Source organism: Pleurodeles waltl, chromosome 7 (assembly GCF_031143425.1).
Source record: "Pleurodeles waltl isolate 20211129_DDA chromosome 7, aPleWal1.hap1.20221129, whole genome shotgun sequence".
NCBI classification, from domain to species: domain Eukaryota; kingdom Metazoa; phylum Chordata; class Amphibia; order Caudata; family Salamandridae; genus Pleurodeles; species Pleurodeles waltl.
The window spans coordinates 1,355,192,812-1,355,218,014 of NC_090446.1; the positions used below are offsets into that span (position 1 = coordinate 1,355,192,812).

At 43.1% G+C, this 25,203-nt stretch overlaps 1 protein-coding gene and 1 pseudogene across 2 annotated transcripts in view; both read right to left on the bottom strand.

Annotated features, from left to right (window-relative positions):
* Positions 1 to 25,203, bottom strand: part of SOCS3 (suppressor of cytokine signaling 3) — a 90,362-nt gene that overhangs the window by 60,098 nt on the left and 5,061 nt on the right. The window lies entirely within an intron of this gene.
* Positions 14,012 to 14,135, bottom strand: LOC138247543 (small nucleolar RNA SNORA35; annotated as a pseudogene).

Genomic DNA, 25,203 nt, shown 5'->3' on the forward strand with positions numbered 1-25,203 from the left:
AATTAAGTGACTCTGGCAAAGAGGTTCCCTGCCAGCTCTCTGATTCTCAACTTTTAGGACCTCTGGAGTAGCTGCAAGGAAAGAACAGCATAAAGACCATCTTTCCCGCCAAGCCTCTCACTGAGCTTCAATGGAAACAACATATTAGATTAGAGTTCATGGGCTGTCTGGAAACTCATGTGGAAGTTACTTCCCCTTTAAAAGTGAGAATGAGAATGATAGCATAGCTGCTATCCTGAGTTTTATTTTGGCCCTAGCATCACGCTTATGTAAGTGTGTGATGAGGCCTAGACATGTCCCTGATTATCAAAGGTCCTGGACCTGTCCTGTGACCAGGAGGGGTGCACCAAGCATGCCCATCTAATGGATACAGAATACAGTTCCTGTCTTGTGTACAGCACATAAAGCAGTGGGTTTAGCCAATAAACCAGTGATGGCAGCAGACCGTCTTTTGAGATTGCTAATGTTAATGAGATTGTTACTAGTCCTTTTTATCCATCACAGAAAACTGCAGCTTACAGGCTCCTCTTGGGTAAAGGCCCGCTGTCATGTGAATGTCCAGAACCTTGAGCTGACACCCTGAGTGTAGGTCAAGTGTGTGTGCAGTGTGGCTATAGCACGTGCAGTATATGGACTGGGTGTGTCAATGATTAAGTACTGAAGCCAGTGGGATTCTTTTTGGATGTCTCTAGTTTGTCATGGCAGAAGATGAACACCTTCCTCAGAAAGTGGAAGTGTATTGTCAGCATTCATGTGGCTGGTGGAGAAAACTGTTAGCAAAGGGCTGTTGATTGGTTCTTTCTGAAGAATGCCAATTGGCTTATAGTAGGGGTCAGGAGTGGAGCTCTAGTTTCTGTTGTGCTAGTTGAGGAAGTGCCTCTGTCAGGCCTTCTGTTTTTGCTTATCCTTGTTGCTCCTTCACAGAGGATGATGGCAGCCATGTGGAGAAACCGCATCATTTGATGTGCCATGTTATGGGTGTTCCAGTTTGGAGACAGTCCGGGTGTTACCTCCTGTGAGATGCAGAGCTCTACACACAGGAAGTGTCTTGAGAGCAGCCTGAGAAGGACACTTGAAAAGAAAACCATCCCAAACCAGTTATGAAGTTGGAAACAGTGGATCCACATACCCTGTCTAGAAAATGTGTATAAAATTGGGTCCCAAACCACCTCACTTTCTTCTAGTTCCGAGTCCTTCAGGACCAAAGGAGGGACTGCTCGACAGAGTTCTTGTAAGACTGTTCTGTGACGAGCTCTGGTGTCTGGTGACAGCCAATCTCCAGGAGTTAATAATCACATGAAGTCTACACTTTCTGCTGGAGAAGCTGCCTAGTGCCCGGAATCCTGCCTGGATGTTGAAGAAGTCTTCCTGTCCCTGCAGGAGAAGTGACTGTCGAGAAGGAGAAGCCCAGCACGCCCCTGGATGAAGGGATGCCAGAAGAAAGCTGATTGTTTTTTCAGGAAACTAGAAGCAACCCGTTCTGTATTGGGTCTCCTGGTCTCTCAGAAGGTACCTGGCTGGAACAATGAAAAGTCTATGTGGCTGGGGCTGCAAATGCCTTGATGATCCTATCGGCCCAGGTGATGGTGTTGGCTCAGTTACAGCTGTAACTACCCTATTGATCGCTTGAACCTGGTTGGTTCTCGTACCTTCATCTGTGTTGGTCAACAGCCCAAGTAAGACTGCACCCACCTCACCGGCTGGAAGGGGCCACAACAGCCAAGCACGCACCAGCATTGAAGCACCAGGGCCACTGATCAAAGCTGGACTAAACTCGGGATGCCTTGTCAAAAGACATGCAGACCTTGCCCATCTTCCATTATGGTTTCCAAGTACTGCCTCCAACTATCACAGGACTCCACCAGATGCTAGATCCATGTTAGTGGAGGACGAGAGCATAACAGCCTTTCATGCTTCTTCCATAATTACTAGAGGGGAAAAAACGTATCAAGGTTAACTGAGGTGAGAGATAACATGAGGGAGTATTAGCGAGTGTAGCGTTACAAAGGAGAATCAAGACCAGGATAACAGCCCTGTAAACTGGATTGAACTGCATACTACTTAGTGCTGTTGTAAGAGTAAAACATAGTTTTCTAAAATTACAAACACTGGGCTGGTCATTGAAGTTTTTATGCCTGTTGACTAATTGTTTAATTCTGAGATCATGGGCAGACTATCTCCCTAAGAAGCTGGTGAATGCTTGCCCTTGCTATCCTAACACTCAGGTGCAGAAAGAGGGCTATTTAGAAGGGCGGTAGTAGAAAGGTTCCTAGGACACTCTTGGCAACCTCAACAACCACCAGTGGGGCCAAGCAGTCCCAGTCTGCCCTGTGGATGGCCAGATGGGGGTCTGAAATCTGAAGGACTTTGGTCAGCCAATACCTAATTAGGACAACATTCATTGGAAATAAGGCAAACGCTGACAAATGGTGGCATAGAGCCAAAAGAAACCTCAAAATTTAGCCCCAGATACAGCCTATTGTACCAGAAGAAACCTGCATGTTTACCTCACACCCTGGTTTTTCAATGCATGGCTCCATAAAAATAGGGAATTGAGTGTGTGTTGTAGTTCCTCTAGAATAGAGATACATGATGCCTTCTCTGTAGAATCCGAAGTCAATGGTTCAAAGTACTGAAGAACTGTACACATGCAAGCTTGCCTCCACATCATCCATTTCATCAGAGGACCAGTAAAAAAAAAAAGATCAGTGTGTGGATGCAAAGGCTTTGTTTTCTGCTTGGACCCTCAATAGCTACCTTCCCCTGCCTTAAGTTTTTTCATCTAAGCAAAACTTTTTTTATATGAAACATCATTATGTCACTGCAAGGTTGTGGAAATTATTTTACACATCTTCTGCCACCTGCTCAGTCTAACTGAGCTCTTCCTTCCAAGCCAAAGGTAATTTTCCCCAGTGGGCCAAACCACAACTTGCATACATACCAAGAACTGGGCCTTGCAGATGGACATTTATGGGACTATTTGATTTTTTTTTTACCCCTTTAGGTTTTAATGGATCTCTAAAAAAACTCTTATAAAAAGGGGTTTGTCCTTAATCCTGAAAAATAATAGTGTCGACTATTTGTACCCCAACAAAAAATATTTTATGTCTTCCTTTGGATACACTTTACTACATTTATGCCAGTCTTTGTCTGGGCCTCAAGTTCTTTATCTTCTTTAATACATTTCATTGTGCTTGTTATTTTTGGCATCTCTCAGCACTTCTAGCAAGGCTGTTGCTAGAGCTCAGACAGGTCCATACCACCAGCTTCAAAGAGTTTTCGGGGAGCCTTGGCCCACCTCAATCTATGAATACCTGGATTTTTAGACCTGTGTATTTTCTGTGAAAACATATATTATTTGAAGTTTTGAATACCCCTCTTCTCTGCTGGAGTCATCTCCCATCTATAAAAAGAGGGAGATTTTGAAAGTGAGCCTCGTGACATACCTGCAGTTGGCAGCTACAGGCCTCAGGAAGGGGTTGAATGTGTATGAGATGATAACCAATTTAAAGAAAGTGGCTCTGACTAAATGTTTTTGTCTAAACAATACTGGTAATTTTCATCAAGAATGTGTTTCACTAGATTGACAATATCTTTCTTTAGGCTATTTTATGCCTCTTAAGGAAGAGGTTCCCCTCCCTTCTTAACCTTCCCGTTCCCTTTTCCCCCTTTTCTAAAGACCTTTCCCCAAACTTCCATGCCTCTTACTCCCCTGCTGCTTAACCCCCTTTTTACGTCAAGCCACAGCAGCACTTGCGCTGTCTCTTCGATACATGTTGTTTATAGTTTGTGGACTTTAGCCCTCCTATTGACTTTTTATTTGTTCTTTTCTCTGTCTGTTAAAATGCTTGCTTGCTGTTGGTTAATTCATCGTTTTTGACTAGTACTGGTATATTTATGCCTTTGTGATTATCTGCCTGTTTTTGGGACTCTTTTTTTCCTTTCTTTTCTGGTGGTTTCAGACTCCGTCCTCATGTTGTACTTTCTTTTCTGGTGGTTTCCGAGTTCGTCCTCATGTTGCTTTCATCCAAATTTGTCTTCGTGTTGCTTCGTTTCGACTCCTTCTTCATGTTGCTTTCATTTTGACATTGTCCTAATCTTCTTTTGAATCCAACTCTGTTGTCATAACATGCAAATCAGCCATTTGACAACATATTTTTATTAGCGTGTCCGACTCCGTCCTTATGTTGCTTTGCTTTTGACTCCGTCCTCATTTTAATTTAAATACAACTCTGTTGTTATGTTGCTTTCATTCTGACTTGTGTTCATTTTGCTTTGATTCCGACTCCGTCTTTATGTTGCTTTTATTCTGACTTCGTCCATATCTTGTTTTGATTTTAACTCTGTTGTTATAATACGTATTCAATAATTTGGTAACTTTTTTTATTAGCGGTTTTCGACTCCATTTTTATATTGCTTTTATTCTGACTCCGTTTTTATGTTGCTTTCATTTCAACTTCGTCTTTATGCTGTTTTCATTACAAATAAGTCCTCATGTTGCTTTCATTTCGACTTCATACTCATCTCCTTTTAAATCCAACTCAGTTGTCATAATATGCAATTTACTCTGTCTTGATGTTCTTTGGCTTCTTACTCTGTTCTCCATACTGCTTGGATTCTGACTACGTTTTTAAGTTTTTTGCATTCTGACTCCATCTTCATGTTGAATTCTGACAATAAAAATGTCAAAATAACACTGGTGTTTAATGTTCTTTCTGGAGAGAGAATGTACTTTTGTCTAGTGGAAGCATGGCCTCGTTATAAGGTAATGCAGAGGGTTAATGTGCCTGCTGCAAAGGATGTATACTAGGCAGATTACAAAGTGCATATAATGTAAGAATGTCAAATAACTCTGGTGATTACTGTTATTTCTGCGGAGAGAACATGTTTTTATCTAGTGGAAGCTAGGACTCATTATGGCAGTATGACTCTGTCTTGATGTTCTTTGGATTCTTACTCCGTCTTCATATTTCTTGGATTACGACTATGTTTTAAAGTTGTTTGTATTCTGACTGGTCTTCATTTTTGTTGGATTCCGACAATATAAATGTCAAAATAACTCTGGTGATTAATGTTCTTTCTGGAGAGAGAACGTACTTTTGTCTAGTGGAAGCTTAAAGTCAACATAAGGTAGCGCAGATGGTTAATATGCCTGCTGCAAAGAAGGTGTACTAGGCAGGTCACAAAGTGAAAATCATGTAAAGAGTTCAGTGGGTTACTGCTTTTGTCAGAGATCCTTTTGTTGTTCAAAAGGGGAAAAAATGCTTTTCTCTAGTGGAGTCACTCTACCATACAGTGATTTGGGCTAATTTACATTGTTACCAGCCTATTTACAGCCAAGACTTTGTAGCACAAGATAACATCTTCAGACATGCAAGAGCCAGCCACAGTTAACACTATTTAAAAAGCTTAGTTTTCACTTTGATATTTTAAACCTTGGCCGTATTTACCATATGTTTACGTAAGACGTGTGGGGTTTTGTTCATTTTAGAGTTCGACAATGTTATCCGTGGAACTTTGAAGAAAAGATTAATTCATAAAACATTGCCCATGTCGAGATATGTCTACTCCAAGCATTTTCATCATGCTTTTGTTCTGTGTTTTGGTCCAAAGTACTTTCTCTGCTCTTTATCATGCTTTTATTTCGACTTCGTCCTCATGTTCCTTTCACTCCCAATCCGTCCTCATGTTCCATTCGTACCAAATCCGTCCTCATGTTACATTCATTCTGACTCCACCCTCATCTTGTTTTCATTCCGATTCTGTTCTCATGTTGTTGGCAGTATGACTGTTGTGATGTTCTTTGGATTCTTACTCCGTCTTCATATTTCTTGGATTCCCACTATGTGTTTAAGTTGTTTGCAGTTTGACTACGTCTTCATGTTTGGTGAATTCCAACAAGAAAAATGTCAAAATAACTGGTGAATAATGTTCTCTCTGGAGAGATAACGTAGTTTTATCTAGTGGAAGCTTGGACTCATCATAAGGTAGCGCAGAGGGTTAATATGCCGGCTGCAAAGAATGTGTACTAGGCAGATCACAAAGTACATATTATGTAAAAATGTATTAACTTTCCATGCTAATACTAAACAATGATAACAAAAAAAACACCCAGTAAATCTGCATTCAAATCCAAAGGTCAAGACTTATTGGCTATGCCAATGCTTGTTTTGTTAACGTGTTACCCCCCCCACCCCCTTCATCCAGGCTAACACCATCCAGTATACTCACCTACTTTTCCCTTCTTATTTTTTTGTCACACTGCCTTCTTCTTTGTTTACATTTTCCTTTTCCACTAAACCATATTTTTGTGGAAAAGGTAGTTTCAAGGTTCCTTTAAATCGAAGTTCATAGAGCCTGCTTTAATCTGGCTTTCTTCATTTAAGAAATTTGTTAAAAAGAAAGATCTCCCATGAATATAGGCTTATCTTTGATAGACCGGTAACTAAAATACACAGACCTGTGACATAAACAAAAACTTCCTTTGTACCTTTTTTAATAGTAACTACAAATGTCGGGGTACAGGAATGACATTTTACTAAAAAGACTCTCCAAAAGTGTACTCATCAGATAATCAAAAACAAGCAATTACAATGCAATGGGTCTGGTGTTTGCTCGATTTAGAGCTATTAGCGTTGTAAATTCCTAACTGGACTTTTCTTGCCACATAAATTAAAAATAAAAAGTAAAACATTGGACATAAGCAAGCCAATTAAAAGCACCACAGCTGCCATGAGCGCGAAGGAGAGACACAAAAGAAAAAAGAAGTTTGCTCGCACGTATCGGCAAAAGTGCAATTATTCATATAACAGGGTCGATGGCCAAGGCGGTAACAAAACTGCCCCAAGGAGGGACAAGTGTAAAACATTTATTAATGGTAACAAAGGATTTTTGAAAGGCAAGCCCACAAACGAGTGACAGTGATGGGAGTGCGGAGGGCATGCTTAAAAGCCCACAGATAGATTACAACAGGCCAGAGCGCTTGGGGGCTCAACCTAACTAGTAGGAAGCACCCAGGAAGTTCCTAGCTGCGGGGCTGATGGAGAGTCTCAGTGTTCATGTAGGCCTGTGTCCAGTTTCAAAGCAGAAGTAGCAGGACATTGTTGTAACTGTTGATTAGTGCTTGTATAGTGCTGCCATTGATATGGCATCGTCAGAGCAGGGTTTGACTTTCCAGGCATTTCCATTGCACACCTGAGTCCCATTAACATTAACTTGGAGGGCTAATTCTTTCCTGACTCTACTCTAACGTATGGTACCAGAAGAAGGCGGTGGAAACCTGGCCTGAGAAAACACCTGCAATGTCAAACACACGCACCAATCACCCTGCATGGATCCTCTCTTTGTCCATGGCTACACCCAGACTAGTTACATCTGCCATCTATTGCAGCAAGGAACCGTGCTGCAAAAGCAACCTCAGATATCAGGGTCTTAGACAGTGACATGATTCTCTGCCATATTCCCTTTTTGATATTTGGCTAAACCTGAAATTGCCAGTTCAAGACATAGCTCTGGGCACATGATGAAGTATACATGACTGGTGTATTAAAAGCAAACAAACACAAATACAAAAATAACCTTATTCACCTAAAAGAGACTCAATTCATGAAATACCTTTTTAAGACAGCTTAAAAGGGACATCCTTAACTAGCACTATTCTCCACTTGAAGGACCTCGAGGCCTTAATCCGCCCTCTCGACTGACACTGTTTCCCAAACGTCACATACAACTACCCTTGCTTCGCTTTCCCTTGGCTTTGGTTTCCCCTTACTCCACTTTTTTCGACAGCCAAACCTGCTTTGCCATCTCTTGTAGGTGGTCCCATGTCGCATGTTACGCATGCACACTGATTTCTGCAATATGTCACTCAGTCAGTTGCTCGCCTCTGGAAGTAACTTTTTCAAATAATTTGTTGCACTCTGACACGTAGTTGCTCATCTTGCAAATATCTCTTTCAAACATATAAATGCTGTATATACTGTTCATTAACTAAGATTCATCAATATTGTTTTCTTGTGCTTGCCGTATACAGCAATGTCGGTCTACCATGGGGTCTTGGTTACACTAAGTTAATAACAATAAACATTTTTTTTTTTTAAACGTACAAAATGTATAGACCAGCGGCATAGAGTCCAGAATGTCCCCTTCTTTGTTAGTATTTATTGATTTATGTATTTGATTTAAAAAACAAGGCATGATCTTTTCTACATGAAATGCCTCTGGATGACTTCAGTGTTCACTGTTGATCATGCCATATTGCAAGAACAATGACTATATATGATAGTGGGCAGCATATGAACAAGGGTGTGAACATACACAATATATTAACAGACATGACAGCACACAATATAGATCACCTCTCCCAAACAGTGGAGCTCCACCTCTGAAATTGCAGACAGACTGAGGTGAGGAGAGAGCGGGGTTATACATGCTCTGCAGATCCACATTATAGCACGTGGTCCTTTAGTGCAGTTGTGAATTGATTAAAGAGGTGTTAGACATTGGGGTCTCTAGTTGGGAGAGGAATTCACCCTGTCCAAGTAGGGACCACAATCCTAATCAGGGTAAGGCAGTTACACAACCTAAATTAACCTATGTTCACTCTCTGGTAGCTTGGCAAAGTGAAGTCAGGTTTAATTTAAGAGGCAATGTGTAAAGTGTTTCTGCAACACACACACATAGCAACACAATAAAATCACTACAAAAAGTCTCCACACGTTTAGAAAAATAGAGAATATTTATCTTAGTAAAACAAAGTCAAAACGGCAAAACTCCAATGATTAGAAGTTGAGACATGAATTTTTAAAGATTAAATTTAAAAAAAAGTGTTCAGAAGTCATTAGCAGTCACAAGGTTACTTGAGGGACGGGTGCAAATACAAAGTTCAGGCTGACTGTGACAGAGGGTAGGCTGGCTTCAGGACCCTGACAGGTCCTGCTAACAAAGTACCTTGGATGGAGCTTTGGTCGGATCGAGAATCCATTGCGTCACTGTTGAGCTGCACAAAGTGAGATCCCGCGTCATTGTTGAGCTCCAATTAACTCAATGCAATGCCTCGAGATGCACCAATTCCCGTCATTGAGCTGCACAGGGTGTGGATCCAATGTTGCCAAGCAGCCGCTGCATCAGTATCAAGAATGATGCAGTGACATTTTATACACAATCGAGGTGATGCATCGGTTTTTGCAGACATCAGCTGCAGAACCCACTTCTAAGGCCCAGGACTGAAAAGGAGCACTCACAGCAAAAACTCACAGATGACAGAGTCCAACAGCACCAGGAAAGTTTCAGGCAGTCTTTGATGTCTCTGAGGCTGCAGGAGAACAAGGCCAAGTTAGCAAGCCCTTGAAGTCACTCTGCTCAGCAAGATGGGCCCAGTCCTTGCCCTCAGCAGGGCAGAGATCAGCAGGCAGCAGGGCAGCAGGGCAGCACAGCAAAGTACAAAAGCAGTTCCTTGGATGTGTCAGTCTAGGCAGAGTGGCAATCCTACATCACAGCAGTCTTTACTTCAGCAAAGTTCTTCCCAAGTCCAGTAGTGGTCTGAACTCAGGGGGTCAGGTACCCAGTACTTATACCAAAAAGTGCCTTTCAAGTGGGGGTGACTTCAGAGCAGCTCCTTGAAGTGCACAGGGTCCCCTTTCATCCCAGCCCTGGCTCCAAACTGTCAATTGTGGGTAATCAGCCCTTAGTGTGGGGCTCAGGCCACTGCCCTTTGGAGTATAAGTGTGAGCCCTTCCCATCATCCCTACCCAGGAAGACCCATCAGTATGCAGATGCATGCAGATACAGTTGAGTGTCCTGTGCTGTGGCTGTCTGGAGGGAATGCACAAATGTAGCTGACACCCCAGCCCAGTCCAGACATGTATTGGAAACTGGCTGTCAGGCACCCAGAACAGGGATAGCAGAGAAATACCCACTTTCTAAAAGTGGATTTCTAAATACTACTGATAAATTTTGACTTTACCAGTAAAGAGGATTTATCCTTACCATTCCAAAGAAATGAAACATAATGTAGCTACACCTTTCTGATCAGGAATTACAGCTTAAATGTATAATAAGGAATTCCCAATGCTGGTCTATGAGAAGACTAGGCCTCACAGTAATGAAAAACGACTTTGGGAGTTTTTCATTACCAGGACATGTAAAACCTCAAAGTACATGTCCTGCCTTTTACTTACATAGTACCCTGCCCTATCGGCTACCTAGATCCTACATTAGAGGTGACATATTTAATAAAAGGGGAGTTTAAGGCTTGGCAAGAGGTATTAAATATCAAGGCGAAGTGGCAGTGAAACTGCACACACAGGCCATCAGTGCTGCAGGCCCACCAGTATCAATTAATTTACAGACCCTGGGTATATGGTATACCACTTTACAAGGGACTTACAAATAAATTAATTATGCCAAATGTGGGTACACCAATGTTATCATGTTTAGGGGAGAAGCACATGCATGTTAGCACTGCTTAGGAGTGGTAAGGTGCTCAGAGTCCTAAGGCCAACAAAAAGGAGGTGAAAGGCAAAACGTCTGGGGTAAGACCACCTTAATTAAGGATGCCAGGCCGAACAAGAGGGTAGAGCTCTCAGTTCAAAAGAGGTGCATTCCAATAAAGAGGACCAAAGAGTTAGAATGAATGAAAGGTTACTAGGCGTAATGAGATTTAGAAAGAGTAAGCAGGAAGGGGTGGACAGATCATATTTCAGTATCACCCGCAGGAGTGCTTGCCTTCAATAAGCACCCAAATCTCATAGAATGGTTGCTGTGCAATAATCATTGAAAATGATGTGACAAGATGAGAGAGGTTCAAGGAAATAAGAACCAAATAACAACATGATGGGTGCCTTTTCAGGATAACACAGAGGGCCTGATTAAGAACTGGAATGCAAAAGGACATCTGTCAATTTCTGCAAGTGGGGGTGAATGTGGAGGAGATTCCCACAGTGGCATTTCCACCACAGTACTTTCAGTATAGTATAAGAAATTCCTACGCATTTTGCACTTGTTGTAGAAATCAGTTTTTTTTTTTAATGCAACCAATGCCAGTTCAGCCCAGGGCAGCCTAGATACCAAACAATAGGACTTATGTTGATTACTGATCACAGGCATGCATACTAATAGTGGGAGCATGGTCCTCTATTCAAAGACACATGACAAAAGTGAGAGCAAAGCCACTCTTGGAACAGACATACTGTCAGCAAGGAGAGAGCTCTTCTTTCGCTAGAAACAAATATTGACAGCAGGATCACATCCCCTCACAGGTCAGTCACAAATCCACTAACAGTGGGAGCCAATGTTCGATCGTATCAGACACAGGCAGCAGGAGTGGATACCCTCTCGGGCCAAAGACATATATAAAATGTCACCCAACCTCACTTTCAAGAGACTACATAACACTGTCCAGCATAACTCAAGAATTGCATCTGCTTTCACAAACCTTCCAGACTCCTCCGCTTGTCTGGACTCCTACTTACACACATCCCACGCATACCACACATAACAAAAACTAGATCTGGCAGGAAAGCCTTCTCCTACATTGCTCCTAAAGTCTAAAATGACCTGCTGCTACACACCAGAGCCTTCTCCTCACTTCTTGAATTCCACAAGTCCCTCTTGGCCCTAGGACTGGCTAGCCTCACAACTGTTCTGAGCCGGGATATCTTCCCGGGTGATAGTGCGTTCTATAAATCGACATTACATGGCATGACCTCTTTCAGAACAGATGCACATACAACGATATTGGGAACAGAGGATATCCATGACCAGACCTATACACTGACAGTGGAAACAGATATCCTCTCTGACCAGATTAATTAGTACACTGACAGCAGAGCTCCTTTCTGTTCAGACACACATACATACTAGTGATGAGCGTATTGCCACTTATCAACAAGAGAAACATTCTCTAATAGCGAGAGTGGAATCCTTGCCATTCCAGGCACTTACACATCTACAGAGATCGTGTGGGTCACTGACCAGGCAGAGGTTCACAATAACAACAGAAGTTGCACAGACTCATTCGCGCTGCCCTTTTCTGGCCAGAGACACATTGAAACACCTAAAGAAGGAGCGGGGCCCCTCTCAAACAAGGCATGCATCAACAAGCAGAACAAATAGGTTTCCCTATGTGAGATCTAGTGGCTTTTTCAATGTGTTTTTAGGCGAGTAGGACATCAGTGCAGGGAGGGAAAAACAACAATGGACAGTGCGGCCTAGGGTGGGGTTGGATGGTGCAAGGGGGTGGGGGAAAGGAACAAAGAGTGCAATGCACTCTCCTAGAGTGCCTGGTAAAAAGTTTAAAAAAAAATACTTGAAGCAGCACAAGGCCAGTGGAATAACACTGCCGCAAACAGGAAGATGTGATAGGTCCACGCTCTATGGCACAGACAGATGGTCCATGCTCCTTGGCAGGTACGGAATCCCCCAGAATCCCCAAGAAGAAAGCAGGAGTAGGGGAGCAGCCAGGAGGAACCTAGAGGCATAACCAATAAGAAACAAAGGGACATGGAAACCAACCAATAGTAAGAATTGGTAACTAATAAGTGGGTCTAACCCTGTTTTTAAGCCTTTTATTTAATAAACAATAGATTTCACTGGCAACGCATGTGCCCTGTTTATGCAAAACCTAAAAAAAGGAAGGCTCCTTTCAGGCCATACACGTGTTGAGTAGGAGTGGTGCCTGTTTTTGTCAGAGCCACATACATACTAAATCTAAGAGCGATGCCCCTTAATAATCTGAAATACTGGACTGATCACAATCAGTGTCATTAGTGGTCAATTCATTGAGTGCCTGTTTTGTCCTATTCGCTACTCTTGCGCCATGGCTCTTGTAGGTGAGAGGAACTTCAGTTTTTGTGGTGTTCCTCCTTTTAATGATAGTCATACTCCTACTAGAAAAATATATGCTAACAATAACATTGCTGGCTCTTACTAACGAGTGACAACTATTAGCGTGGTCCTCCACTGTCAGTGCTTAATTTCTAAAAGTATAAGTACCTGTGCCAAACGTTTTGCTCAGCAGTGCACATCCTGTGCTCTTGAATGCTAGGCAGAATACTAAGACTGTGTAGTCTTGATGCAGCCTCGTGCTTGTTAGATCTACCACCAGACAACTCCTGCCCATCTATCTCACCCTTGCAGGTTCTTTTTAATTCCGTTTATCTCCACCCCCTTATTTCTACATTGTGTGTTTTTCTCTCTCTTATTGTGGATCAAAGGCTGAAGAGGGAAAATAAGTGGTGGTCTCCAAAAATCAGTGCTGGTGGGACCACCTGCAACCACCGGCTCAAATTAAGCACTGGCCTCAGTGATCTCAACTTCTATTAGACAACTGAGTTTGTTCTATGCTGTGTATTACTTTTCCCCCAGAGCTCTGCGGGTCAGGTGGTACACCCAAAGTGTAATCCCACCCCTAGTGCTCAGGTATCTGCTGAGCCCTCACCAGACTATTTGGATTTCTACTGGTAGTGATGGATCAATCACATTTGCAGGACCTAGGGTGTCTTATCTGTGCCACTGTGCCACTGTGCTTGGGTCTGCCACCCATCCTATGGAAAATCTGTTCAGTCCCCCGTAACTTGATTTCTTCCCATTCCACTAAATGTATGTGGTGTGGTAGTTATGGTGTGTACCCATTTTGCAGTTCAAGGGATTGTGCCCTTAGTGAGGACTAAGGGCCAGATGTAGGTAGGTTTCCTTTTGCGATTTGCAAATTGCGAGTCCCAGCGACTCGCAATTTGCAACTCGCAAAAGGAAATGCAGAAAGGTGTCTCAGACACCTTCTGCGACTCGCTATGGGGTCGCAAAGACCCACCTCATGAATATTAATGAGGTGGGTCGCAGTTTGCGACCCCATAGCGAGTCTAGGCATTCACAGGGATGGTGGCCTGCTGGAGACAGCAGACCACCATGTCTGTGACCGCTTTTAAATAAAGCAGTTTTTTTTTTCTTTTTGCAGCCCGTTTTCCTTAAAGGAAAACAAGCTGCAAAAAGAAAAATTACCGAAACCATTTAGTTTCGTTTTTTTTTTAGAGTAGGCAGTGGTCCATAGGACCACTGCCTGCTCTGAAAAAAATATTTTTTTTGCATTCACAAAAGGGAAGGGGTCCCATGGGGACCCCTTCCCGTTTGCGAATGAGTTACCATCCACTTCAAGTGGATGGTAACTGCGAGTTGGTTTGCGACCGCTTTCGCAGTCACAAATCAACTCTACATCGCGATGCAGTCGCAAATAGCAAGGGAACACCCCTTCCTATTTGCGAGTCGGAATCACATTTTGCGAGTCGGTACCGATTCGCAAAATGTGACTCTACATCGTGAAGGCCTTTTGCGCCTCGCAAACGGCGTTTTTCACCGTTTGCGAGGCGCAAAAGGCTACCTACATCTGGCCCTTGACTTGCAGTGCAAGATGAATGATCCAGTTCAGGTTAGATTTCTCCCATCTGCATCATGCCAGGGCTCAACTGTTGTCTGGAACAAATGATTGAACAAAACTCGCTTGTGTTGGAAGCCCTATCCACAGGTGTGGATAGCAATGGAGAGAACCTACTCAGAGTGTCCGGATGGTGTCTCCTGGATGCACACCATATTGACTGTCTGCAGTATCTCCTTCCATCTAGCATAGGAACCCGCAGAAACATCGTGGCAAAAGTCCCTCTTCTGTGAAAGGATGAAGGTATGATAATTAACTCAGGTACTGCTCTTGATTGGCCTTAACTTCCCAGCAGTAACCCTAGACCATGATATGCACAAGTACTCTGGAACCAGTAGGGTGGATTCAGCTTACCATATAAGGTAGATCTTAAGACTCAGCTGAGAGGAGTCTTCCGAGCAGGACACCGTCTTCATATTGCTGTCCCCTTCAAGGGAAGTACACATCTTAAGACATTAGAGAGGCCCTGTTACTGTGCCTTGGTTGCATGGTGAGTTGCTGGACCTATGTTTCAGCAGAGGAGCTGCCCTGGCCTGTATGAAATATGTCTGCAGAAACAGTGGGATCTACAGTCTTGTTGGCCAGGTTCAAATCCATAAAGAAACCATCTCCATCTCAGCAGGATTGAGGCGGTGCCCAAATCATCAACAAACCAGTACTACTAGTGAGCTAATACGACCCCTCTGCATACGTGACTTAGTGGGAGTGGTATCACCTATTCACGGGTTAGTTGATCTGAAACCAGAACTGATAGAATCATTGTCCAATATTAAAGAGAGGTTATCTTCTATTGAAGTTGTTGTAGTACTTAAACCAAGGTAGGGTGTTCTCCGTTTTCCTCGTGTAGAGAATGAATTTTACGCACACCCACTTGAAAACTTTTCAGTGCCCAACTTTTACTGAGACAACTGCCCAGTAATGTGATCAGCAGCACAGGAACTTAATTATCAGTTGCACCAGATGCCTAAGAACAAGAGGCACTGTCTAGTTTACACTTTATTAACCAGCAGCACCCTTATTTGTGGTCTGGGTTCTGGGTTCGCTTCTGAGTGGAAAGCTATTAAGTAACTGGCAAAATTGCTACAGCATTTGTTTAGGACCACTGAACTATCCAGCTTGAACCTGCAAGGGCAACAGAAACTCAGAAAAAGGAGCAAGGGGTTATTTGTGCCGCTGATACAATGTTTCAACTGCTTTGATTACAATGTAACTAAACATTTATCACACTCGATGTTCAGGGCCCATTAGTCCTCAGCTTGATAAAATAGTGGTTCCCAACTTGTGGTCCGGGGACCCCAGGTGGTCCGCGAGGCCTTCTCTCAGGGTGTCCTCCACTAATTAGAAAATTAAATAATATTAACAGATTAATAAGGTGTATATAAAAAAGTTGCTAAATGTACACATACAAAAATGATAACATACTGTAAATATCAAGGAATTTGAAATTGGGGGCTAAAAACTAAATTAGTATGCTCAAATTGATTCAGTGCAGTGCAGGTGCATCAAACAGAATATAGTTGACAATATGAGGCTTCAGTTAAATTTAGAAAAGCTCCAACCTTCCCATTAAAATTATTATTATTATTTTTTATTTATATTTGTTTGCAAATTAAATAAAATGTGTTACTGTTTGTGTATGATGAATGCTTTTATATTTTTTGAGTATTGTTTTGCATGTCAAATCATGGAAAATGTTTGGCAGCAGTCCCCGGCTGTCAGTAATGACTCAGTTGGGGGGAGTCCCGTGATTCCAATAATGATTCAATGGGGGTCCCCGAGTTCCAATAAGGATAAAATGGTGGTCCACAGAAGTGAAAAGATTGGGAACCATTGGCATAGAGTGCAGATCACAGCTAGTCAAGGAGATATGATTCTTTGCATTGCTCCTGATGTTACATGTTCTTTTTCAACCTGTAAATCAAGATGTATGCATTTTACAAGTAATAGCTTCGACTGGGCACTTAGGGCCAGATTAACTCAAAAGGGGTGCAGTGCCAAAATATGCAGTTCTGCCTCACTTAAGAAACAAAGTGATGCACTGTATTTACTATAATCCAGTGCACCCCTGTGTTTCCCCCTGCACCGGCACAAAATATTTCTGCCACACCAACGGAGGCACCCTTGCACCATGGTGCAAGGGTGCCTGCATTGAGGGGATTGATTATTTATGTGCAGGAAGGTGTCGCTTCCTGCACATAAGCAATCTATAATGACGATTTGACAAAAATGCAGCACACATAGAAGTAGCAAATCATAATTTTTGAATGATTGTTTATGTGCAGGAAGGGACATTTTCTTCCACATAAACATTAATTCAAGGTGTTTTGCTCTTTCTATGCGGGCTGCAGAATGCAGCACACATGGAAAAGCTAAAATGAGGAGGAATAAAAGTATTCCTCCTCCTTGTACATGCTAACACTACCCCTGGGGTGACGTTATTTTTTGGCGGTGCCACAGATTTACGCCTTCTTGTAAATTTGGGGCAGCACCCAAAGAAATGGGTGTTGCGGTGGAACGCCCACATCAACACCCACTGCGCACACCTCGGACACAAAAAACTGCGTCGGAGTGGCCCATATTTACAAGGCAGCGTTAAGCCACAAAAAGTGGCTTAGCACCACCTTGCAAATCTGGCTCCCTGCACAGAGCCACTGGAGCGTCACAGAAAGTGAAGCTCTGGTGGCATCAGAGCCTTCTAAATCTAGTCCTTAGTTTCTTATGTGTGATCTATACCTGTCATCCAGACCTACAGCCACTTGCTAATATCCAGGAGCTGGCCATTACACTTCGGCCTGGCTACCACTGTCCTGGAGAGTTAAGAGCCAGATTTACTAACAAGTGGTGCAGCGCGGTGCTGCGCCAAAATATGCAGCGCTGCGATGCGTCACTTTAGAAACGCAGGGATGTGCCGTATTTACTAAAATATGGCGCACCCCTGCGTTTTCCCCTGCACCAGCGCTGAATTTAGCTGCCAACACAGGCACCCTTGCACCATAGTGCAAGGGTGTCTGAGTTGAGGGGATGGATTGTTTATGTGCAGGAAGGCGTTCCTTCTTGCACATAAACAATCTACAACGGTGATTTGGCAGTTCTATGTGTGCTGAAAAATGCAGTACACATAGAAGTAGCAAATCATAATTTATGAATGATTGTTTATGTGCAGAAAGGGACAACTTCCTGCACATAAACATTCCTTCATGGCATTTTGCTCTTTCTAAGTGTGCTGCAGAATGCAGCACACAGGAAAAGCTAAAATGAGGAGGAATAAAAGTATTCCTCCTCATTGTGCCATGCTAATGCCACCCCAGGGTTGGCATTAGTTTTTGGCGTTGCCACAGATTTATGTATTCTTGTAAATCTGGGGCAGCGTCAAAAACAATAGGTGTTGTAAATGTGGTGCATTGCACAACGCCACCGGAGCATCACAAAAAGTGATGCTCCGGTGGCGGCAGGGCCTTGTAAATCTGGCCTCAAGAGTGCAAAGGGAGCACAGCAGTGGTAAAAGACAGCATCCCAACAGATACTGCCAAGAAACTACAGGAAACATAGAATCCGGCAGCTAGACAGTCACAATAAGAAGGAGAGGCGCGCCTCTCACTAACCGGACATTAACAGAGCGAGCCAAGAGACACACTATCAATGAAGGTGATAACCCTTCCTGTGGGTGTAAGAATGAAAAGGGAGCCTTTCACTGACTAGAAACATCTTCAACAATACCAACAGGAGTGGAGCCTTCTGGTCACTAGTGACACGTACACGCTAAGAGGGAGAGAAGAGCCCCTCCCCACCCCCAAAGAGAAAAGTGTGCCAACAATCAGTGAGACACATGTAGAACAACAAAAAAGCCGTGGCCTTTGCCGGCCAGAGATAAACCAGTGCCCCAATGTGACCAGAGATGCATACACACTAACAGAGGGTTGGATCTTCTATGATTTGAGACACAAACACAACAATAAAAGAGATGCCTCTCAAAGCACAGATATATTTAAACTAACAATAAGAGCACTGGCCCATATGGACCAGGGATACATACACCATCGTTTTGAGAGTTGGGCCCCTAATTGATCTGACACATAGGCTCGCTTTGCATAAGAGTAGTGCCATTTACAAACTGCTTCCATGAGACAGCATCAGACAGACTTGCTCCCTTCAGGCCTGGAGACCTACCTCATGCAGTAAGGCGACAAGCATGGTGGGTTTCTGCAGAACACTGCAACTTTATGGATGAGTGTGAGATGACGGCTACTGTGGCCTTCACCTTCGATACCTGAAGCCTTCCAGTTACTGCCATTCACAATGTGCTGCTGTGCTTACTGCCCTATGGCTTGGCATGCATTGAGTCCTGATCAGAGAATTTAAGGACATTCTGATTTTTTTCTGTTGACCAGGAAGGGCCTAGAGGGACAATTGTGTCCATCTCACCCATGGGGCCAGGGTTATTTGCCCCAATATGAATCCCTACAAACAAGAGAATGCTGAATGGCTCTTAGGAGCACAACAGTCTGAAAACCTCCAAATGATACCTTGGTGGAAGTTTCCTTCAGCTTGGATTCTTGCCTCCTGCATACATCCCACTTCCAGCCTCTCCTCCTCTGATTGTGGCTGCCATCCAGTGCACCATCTTTTGCCTATGGCTGCTAACTATAACAAGGATGCTGCTCTGCTTAAATATTACGAGCACCACTTTCCAGCTTTTCTTTCCGACTCTCTCCCATTGTGGTGACTTAAATCCCTACAAGCTCAATTGGCCCTCAAGACACTACCATCTGACTCTTGTCCCCCCTGGTCTGTGGCACAGGGTTATCATATAGGGTGGGAATGCATTCCAGAGTAGACCTGAGCATATAGCCTCACAGTGACCCTGTACATAGTTGTTATCAGTCTGCACTACCTAAAGCTCCTCCTCTAAGGAATGTAAAACTAAGAGTGCTTCTTGGTATGTGCTCTATGTGGTTTTCATTAGATATATTGTTTATGGTGCAGTGTATTGCCAGTATTGCTCCCAGCACCTATTTTAAGTATCAAGCCAGGGTCATGTAACCTCAGCAGGTTGGTGATTCCTATACAGACTATTTGTGAAGGGTTTATTATCAGAGTTATTCTTTTAATTCTCTATCTTCAATCCTACCCCTCTCAGTCAGTCACACCCAGAGAGATCTTTAATCTGGAACTGTTCTTACCCAACTGCTTTCCTACGTCCGGCCAAAAACCACCAACAATATGACTAGGAATTATCTGTACTACATGAACCAATATCAATAATTGTGCCTCTTTCTCATCACCGATTCATACGCTACTCACAGAAAGGGTGGCGTCTCGTAATGACTAGACACCCATTTACAGCACCAGGGGGGCAGGCCCCTTAATTGACCTGGTTACTTATTTATAGATTGGTTGAACTTTATATAAGATCAAAGAGCAGCGGCCCTTTCTTGACGAAAAAAACAAACACCATATACAGCAAGAGCAATGCCCCAGCCTACTACACACATGATGAGTCACATTATTGTAATGTGTGCACTAAGAGAGTGCATTGCTACTCTCCACCAAGAGACAATGCAAGGTGTTGGTACTCTCTGGACACCCCTTATGGATGAAGACACATCCATGTTAATAATGAGAGCGGTACTCCTTACTGACTAGGTGATAGTGGTCTTGCCAACTGACCACACCATGTTTTGTGCTACCTACAAAAACAGAGAGCAGTCTAGTTTAATGACCAGAGACACATAACATCATTCATAGAAAGAGTGGTAAGTCTTAGTGGTCTCCTCATTGAACAAAGATCAGGTGAGTAAGAGCACGAACCTCTACAGGACTAAAGCATGAAGTGTTTTGGCATGGTGGTTGCGCCTTCTGCAGTTGAGCCTCTCACCTGTAGGTAGGATGCAGAATAGTGAGGGCGCCATAAGTCACAGCTAGAGCATCAGAGGGTTTTTCTCTAGATCCTGGGAGAGTCAGTACTTATTGTGGACCATCAACTGAGCAATATCATGAACTACTGCCACAGGTGTAATATACTGACTTTCGGTTGATAGCAGAAGATTTATAATTAAGATCCCTCTGTCCAAAGCAGCATCTCACTGTTCCCATTCTGTCCAAAGATACCTGAAAGGCCTGTCAATACTAAGTTAACTGCATACATTGCTTCCAAGTCATTATTAAGTCCTGTTGAGGCAGGCGTTCATTCCCACCACACAGATGTTGCAGTGGTTGCAGTACTAAATTAACTTCGTATGATCCAGGGCCAAGTTGGCACCATGGCTTTGATTCTTTTTGATGTCTGTGACACCTTTAACTCTGTATGTCATGACATTTTCCTAGCCAGGTTTCTATCTCCCATCCTATTTGCTTCAAATTCACACATACACACAGAAACAAAACACGCCAAGTCTTCTGGTCTAAAGCACAAAATAGTACCTACGTACACCACAAGACAGCCACATGCTTGGAGTTGTTTCTCTTCCAGAGTAGCATGATACCAGCCTGCAAATGTGCTTCAGATCCTCATCAGGGGTATGAAGTGCCATATAAATGCAACTACATTACAGTGATAACATTACGGGTCCTTCCTTTGGCTAGGAAGGAGGTAAAAAGTATGTATAGTACTTAGTTCTATGTGTATTAACGTAGTTTTATTTTAAAGAAGGTGGACATTCAGTTATTTAGGGTTTCTTGAGTGTTTTACTATGTTCCGAGAGTCTAACTTCAATCACCTCCTTGAATAAGCCTTTGACCCTTTGCCTTGCTGTTACGAGAACGTTAAGTACTGTAGAGGAGTACTTGGTCATCCACTCTGGGGTCCAGTAGCACTGTGGACCCAGGACATCAGTAGTAAACAACTTCATCACACTTAAGAGTCCAGTAACCCCAAATGTACTAGCATTAATCCACTTTGGGGGCATACCCATCAGCATTCACTGTGTCCTTCATTGCCCATCCTCGGTTATTTCTCAATCACACGACATGCAGAACAAATACAAAAAGCACACATAATGCGGTGCACACACCATATGAGGAAAGTAGGGACCCCAGCTGTGGGGCACTTGGGGGGGGGGGGCTTTCCAGGGAAAAGTCAGTAGGCTTTCTCCTTCTAGAGCTACATGTAAAAGGATCTGGTTCCTTGAGCTTTATTCAGCTGTCATTCTTTACTTGTGCTCTACAATGAAGTTCAAACCTTACTGAGAAATGAACCACTGCTGAAGTTTGGGGCCTTCGCCTTTCATTGTCATTATCGTCTTGAGTAATTCTTTTATAATCTAGCTAGACCACGAACATTGACCCACACAAGAGGGCTGAAAATACATTAAAGCCAGTACCGCTGCAAAGCATCTCTTCGTAACTGAGGACAGTGTCACAGTCAGAGGCAAAGCTCTGCTCTGTTCCCTTGATCATCTTGTCATCATTACCCAACCTCCTTTGTCAGAAGCAGCTATCTTCACAGTTAAGGAGTAGGCATATGATGCTTTTGGGTCTAAAAGATCTTCTGATGCTCAGCAGTCCAGGCAACTTATTTGGACTCCTTCCTTGAAAGCACTTGGCTCAGCTGAAACTATGATCTCACGGTTTTTAGAGAAGAGTCCCACTGTACTCTGTGAAATCAAGAGTTCTCACATTGGTTTTGTTTGACTGGCCAGCCCAGTTTCGCCTGGACCTTGGCCTTAAGAGAATGAATATTATCTCTCCTCATGTGAGCCCAATGAACAATACACCAGACTGATTAGTACTTGGTTGCCAGGTGGGTCGGCATGCTCTACTGATGTGCTGTCAATACCCTTCAGTGATACCACACATGTATATTATAGCTGCCACTGCAGACAATCGTGTTGTAGGGATCAGTGAAATCAAAGATTCTTGTTTTCACAGAATTTTGCAAATTAGAGAGAAATTCTGCTTGTCAATATCTTGCGTTAAAATGGAGCATGAGGGTTCCGGCAGTCAAATGTCACATATGGTACATATAACTGTTCTCCTGGATCTATTATATCATCTACTTAGCTGACACAGAAGGGCTCCAATCAGCCATCACTTCTTTGAGCAATCTCCACAATGTGTCTGCAGTATTATTTTATCCAAATGACATTGTCATGAACTACTGCAGGCCCTCAGGGGTTATGAATGTTGTTTTCTACTTAACTCTAGCAGCCAAGGCAATCAGCTAATCACCACTGGTTAGACTGAAATTACTCAGAAATTACTCAAAACCTTGTCAGCTCGACAAATGGGACACTCTGCTGAGATTCTGATAATCCACGTAAAAAGAACAGAAGGTCGAGGACCCTTTTTTAAGAGACTTGCACCATATGGCTGAACCATAGATTTTGGCAGGACTAATGTTTTAGTCAATCCTGCCTATACAATATAGGACGTTCAGGGAATAGTGCATGCCATTTTTGGGAGGTTTGCATTGAACCGAATAACACAGAATACTCTAGGTTACATGGCCGCGCAATTGCCAAACAGATTAGCAACACCATTTCTCTTTTATTGCCTGGGAACTAATTGCCTGTAAAACAAGACCTCCTGGTAAACTGGATTTCCTTCTGGTGATTCTAATCCTTCATAGTCCTTAAATAGGAGACTTTTTGCCCTTCATCTTGTGCAACACCTGGTGAATCCCCCTTCTGAAGCCCAGCACATAGCCACCATCATCTTGTGTGGTGGTATTTGGGCACCTCCACACCCCTTCTTGACCAAAGAGTAGAGACTACAGATTAAATGATAATGTCACTCTTTTCAATGGTGCCTGCACATAAGCAAACAACAAGGAAGGCAGGTGGATGCCTGAATTCTTCCAAAAAGGATTCTTCCAAGACAGCCAACGTGACTGTCAACGTTTTGTTAAAATGCTACACCAAAACATTGGTTCGGTGTAGTATGATGCAGAGAAACCATATTCTACCCAACCCCATTTACACAACACAGTCTTCGTTTAGGCGCACATGAAGTGAGGCTAACACACATTGAGAACCAACCAGACAGAGCTAGTACCAAACACAACAAGTTAGTACAAGTTTGGAAATCAGCTGATACACAAACAGTAACTATTACCCACCAAAAACAAAGTAGACACAAATTAAGACTCAACTGATACAGAAAAAAAACCGTAATTGATATAACCAACAAGCAGTTAAAAGAGAACCAGTACTCATTTATTTCTGAACCAGAACGCAAGCTTTTTACGCAAGAAGAGATGATACAGAGCCAGAACACAGCGAATAAATACCAGAAAATCAGCCACTACTGATTAAAAGCACTGGTGATAGAAAACCTGAAAATACCACGCAAAACTAGACAAAAGTAAAGGGCAAGAACACAGCTGGAAGAGAACAGGCATATAACTAGTACAGAACAAGACTATGACAGGTAAAAAGCCGGGGTACTTACGGTCCAGAACCAGTATACAACTAATACAGAAACAAAACAAGAATATACTTGACAGCAACACCAGAGCCTAAACTCTGCTTGTACAGAACCAATCAAAGAGCTGGTTGCAATGATCCAGAACACAGCTAATAAAGAAGCAGAAAACAGCAAGTGCAAAACTGGGACATTGTGATTAAAGCCCCAAAAGAAGAAGGCATTTGTGCTGAAGCTCTGGTTATTACCAAACTGGGAATCCTGTTCTTGAATATATGAGAGGAGCATGGACCATTGAAAAACACTGCGTTCACTCGACAGAAAAAGAACCACATTTATTCAGGTTATGGGGAGCAGCACCCTGGTTCATGCACCCACCATTCTGAGGGAAACGTGGCACTAGATCAGCTGTGGTATTTTGTTGAAGAACGTTCTAGCCACTTTACTCGTAATCAGCACGGACACTTCCCAGTTCTGTACTTTAATGTGTCAGCATTCTACTGGGTAAAGTTGTGTTGTTTTGCTCTCATTCAATAATAGGACTAACACTCCTCATAACAACGACTGGTGGCTTAAGAGGTCCACAACTACAAACGGTGTCACTGATGACGTGGAGTGAGTTGGCCATCTTACTGATGCTGCTCCCTACACCCCATCAGTGGGCCATGTATTCATACTCACCTCTGTTGCCAGGCAACAGCAAAATAGCTACAAACCTTTCTTCCAATGCTGAAAAAAGGCGTGAAATGGGGACCTCTTATGTTCTAGTGGAATGTGGTGTCCCACTTCCTGATTATGCAATATCTATTTAGGGTCTTTGATTAATTTAAACAGTTCCATTCCCTAGCAGATACATTTGTGTTTTTAGTGGTCTCAAGATTAGATTTGTCGCAGAGGTGCCTAGGATACGGTTCAAAGCCTCTAGCATAGTGGGTGATTACAAGAGGTAAGAAGCTGAGGGAAGTCAAAAGGAAACTAATGGTAGCACTGGTTTAGGGTTTTCCTCCATGCAATACTAACTCCAGTTTTCAAGTTCTGCAGGTCGTCAAAGGGCTAACGTGGTATAACTGCCTGTTTTCCCTCAAGCACATGGCGGGATTAGAACACAGAAAGACACAATAATATTACTTAATAAGGCTATCCCTTCAGTCACTGTGCATCAAATAATATTTCATAAAGAAAATTAGAAATTGCTAGCTGCTGCCTTGCCAGAGATCCAACACCAAATGTTATTATAGCGCACAGGTTCTAAGAGCTGTAGTTCCCTCATTGGTGGAACCCGCAAACTGTGTCCTTTAATGGGTCAGGTCTGTGATGCATGGGTCTAAAGAGTAAGGACTTAGTCTATGGTCTCAAATGTCAAAAGCACACAGGTGGTCTCAGCCTTTCTCTTGACATTTCTTGGCAGCCACCAT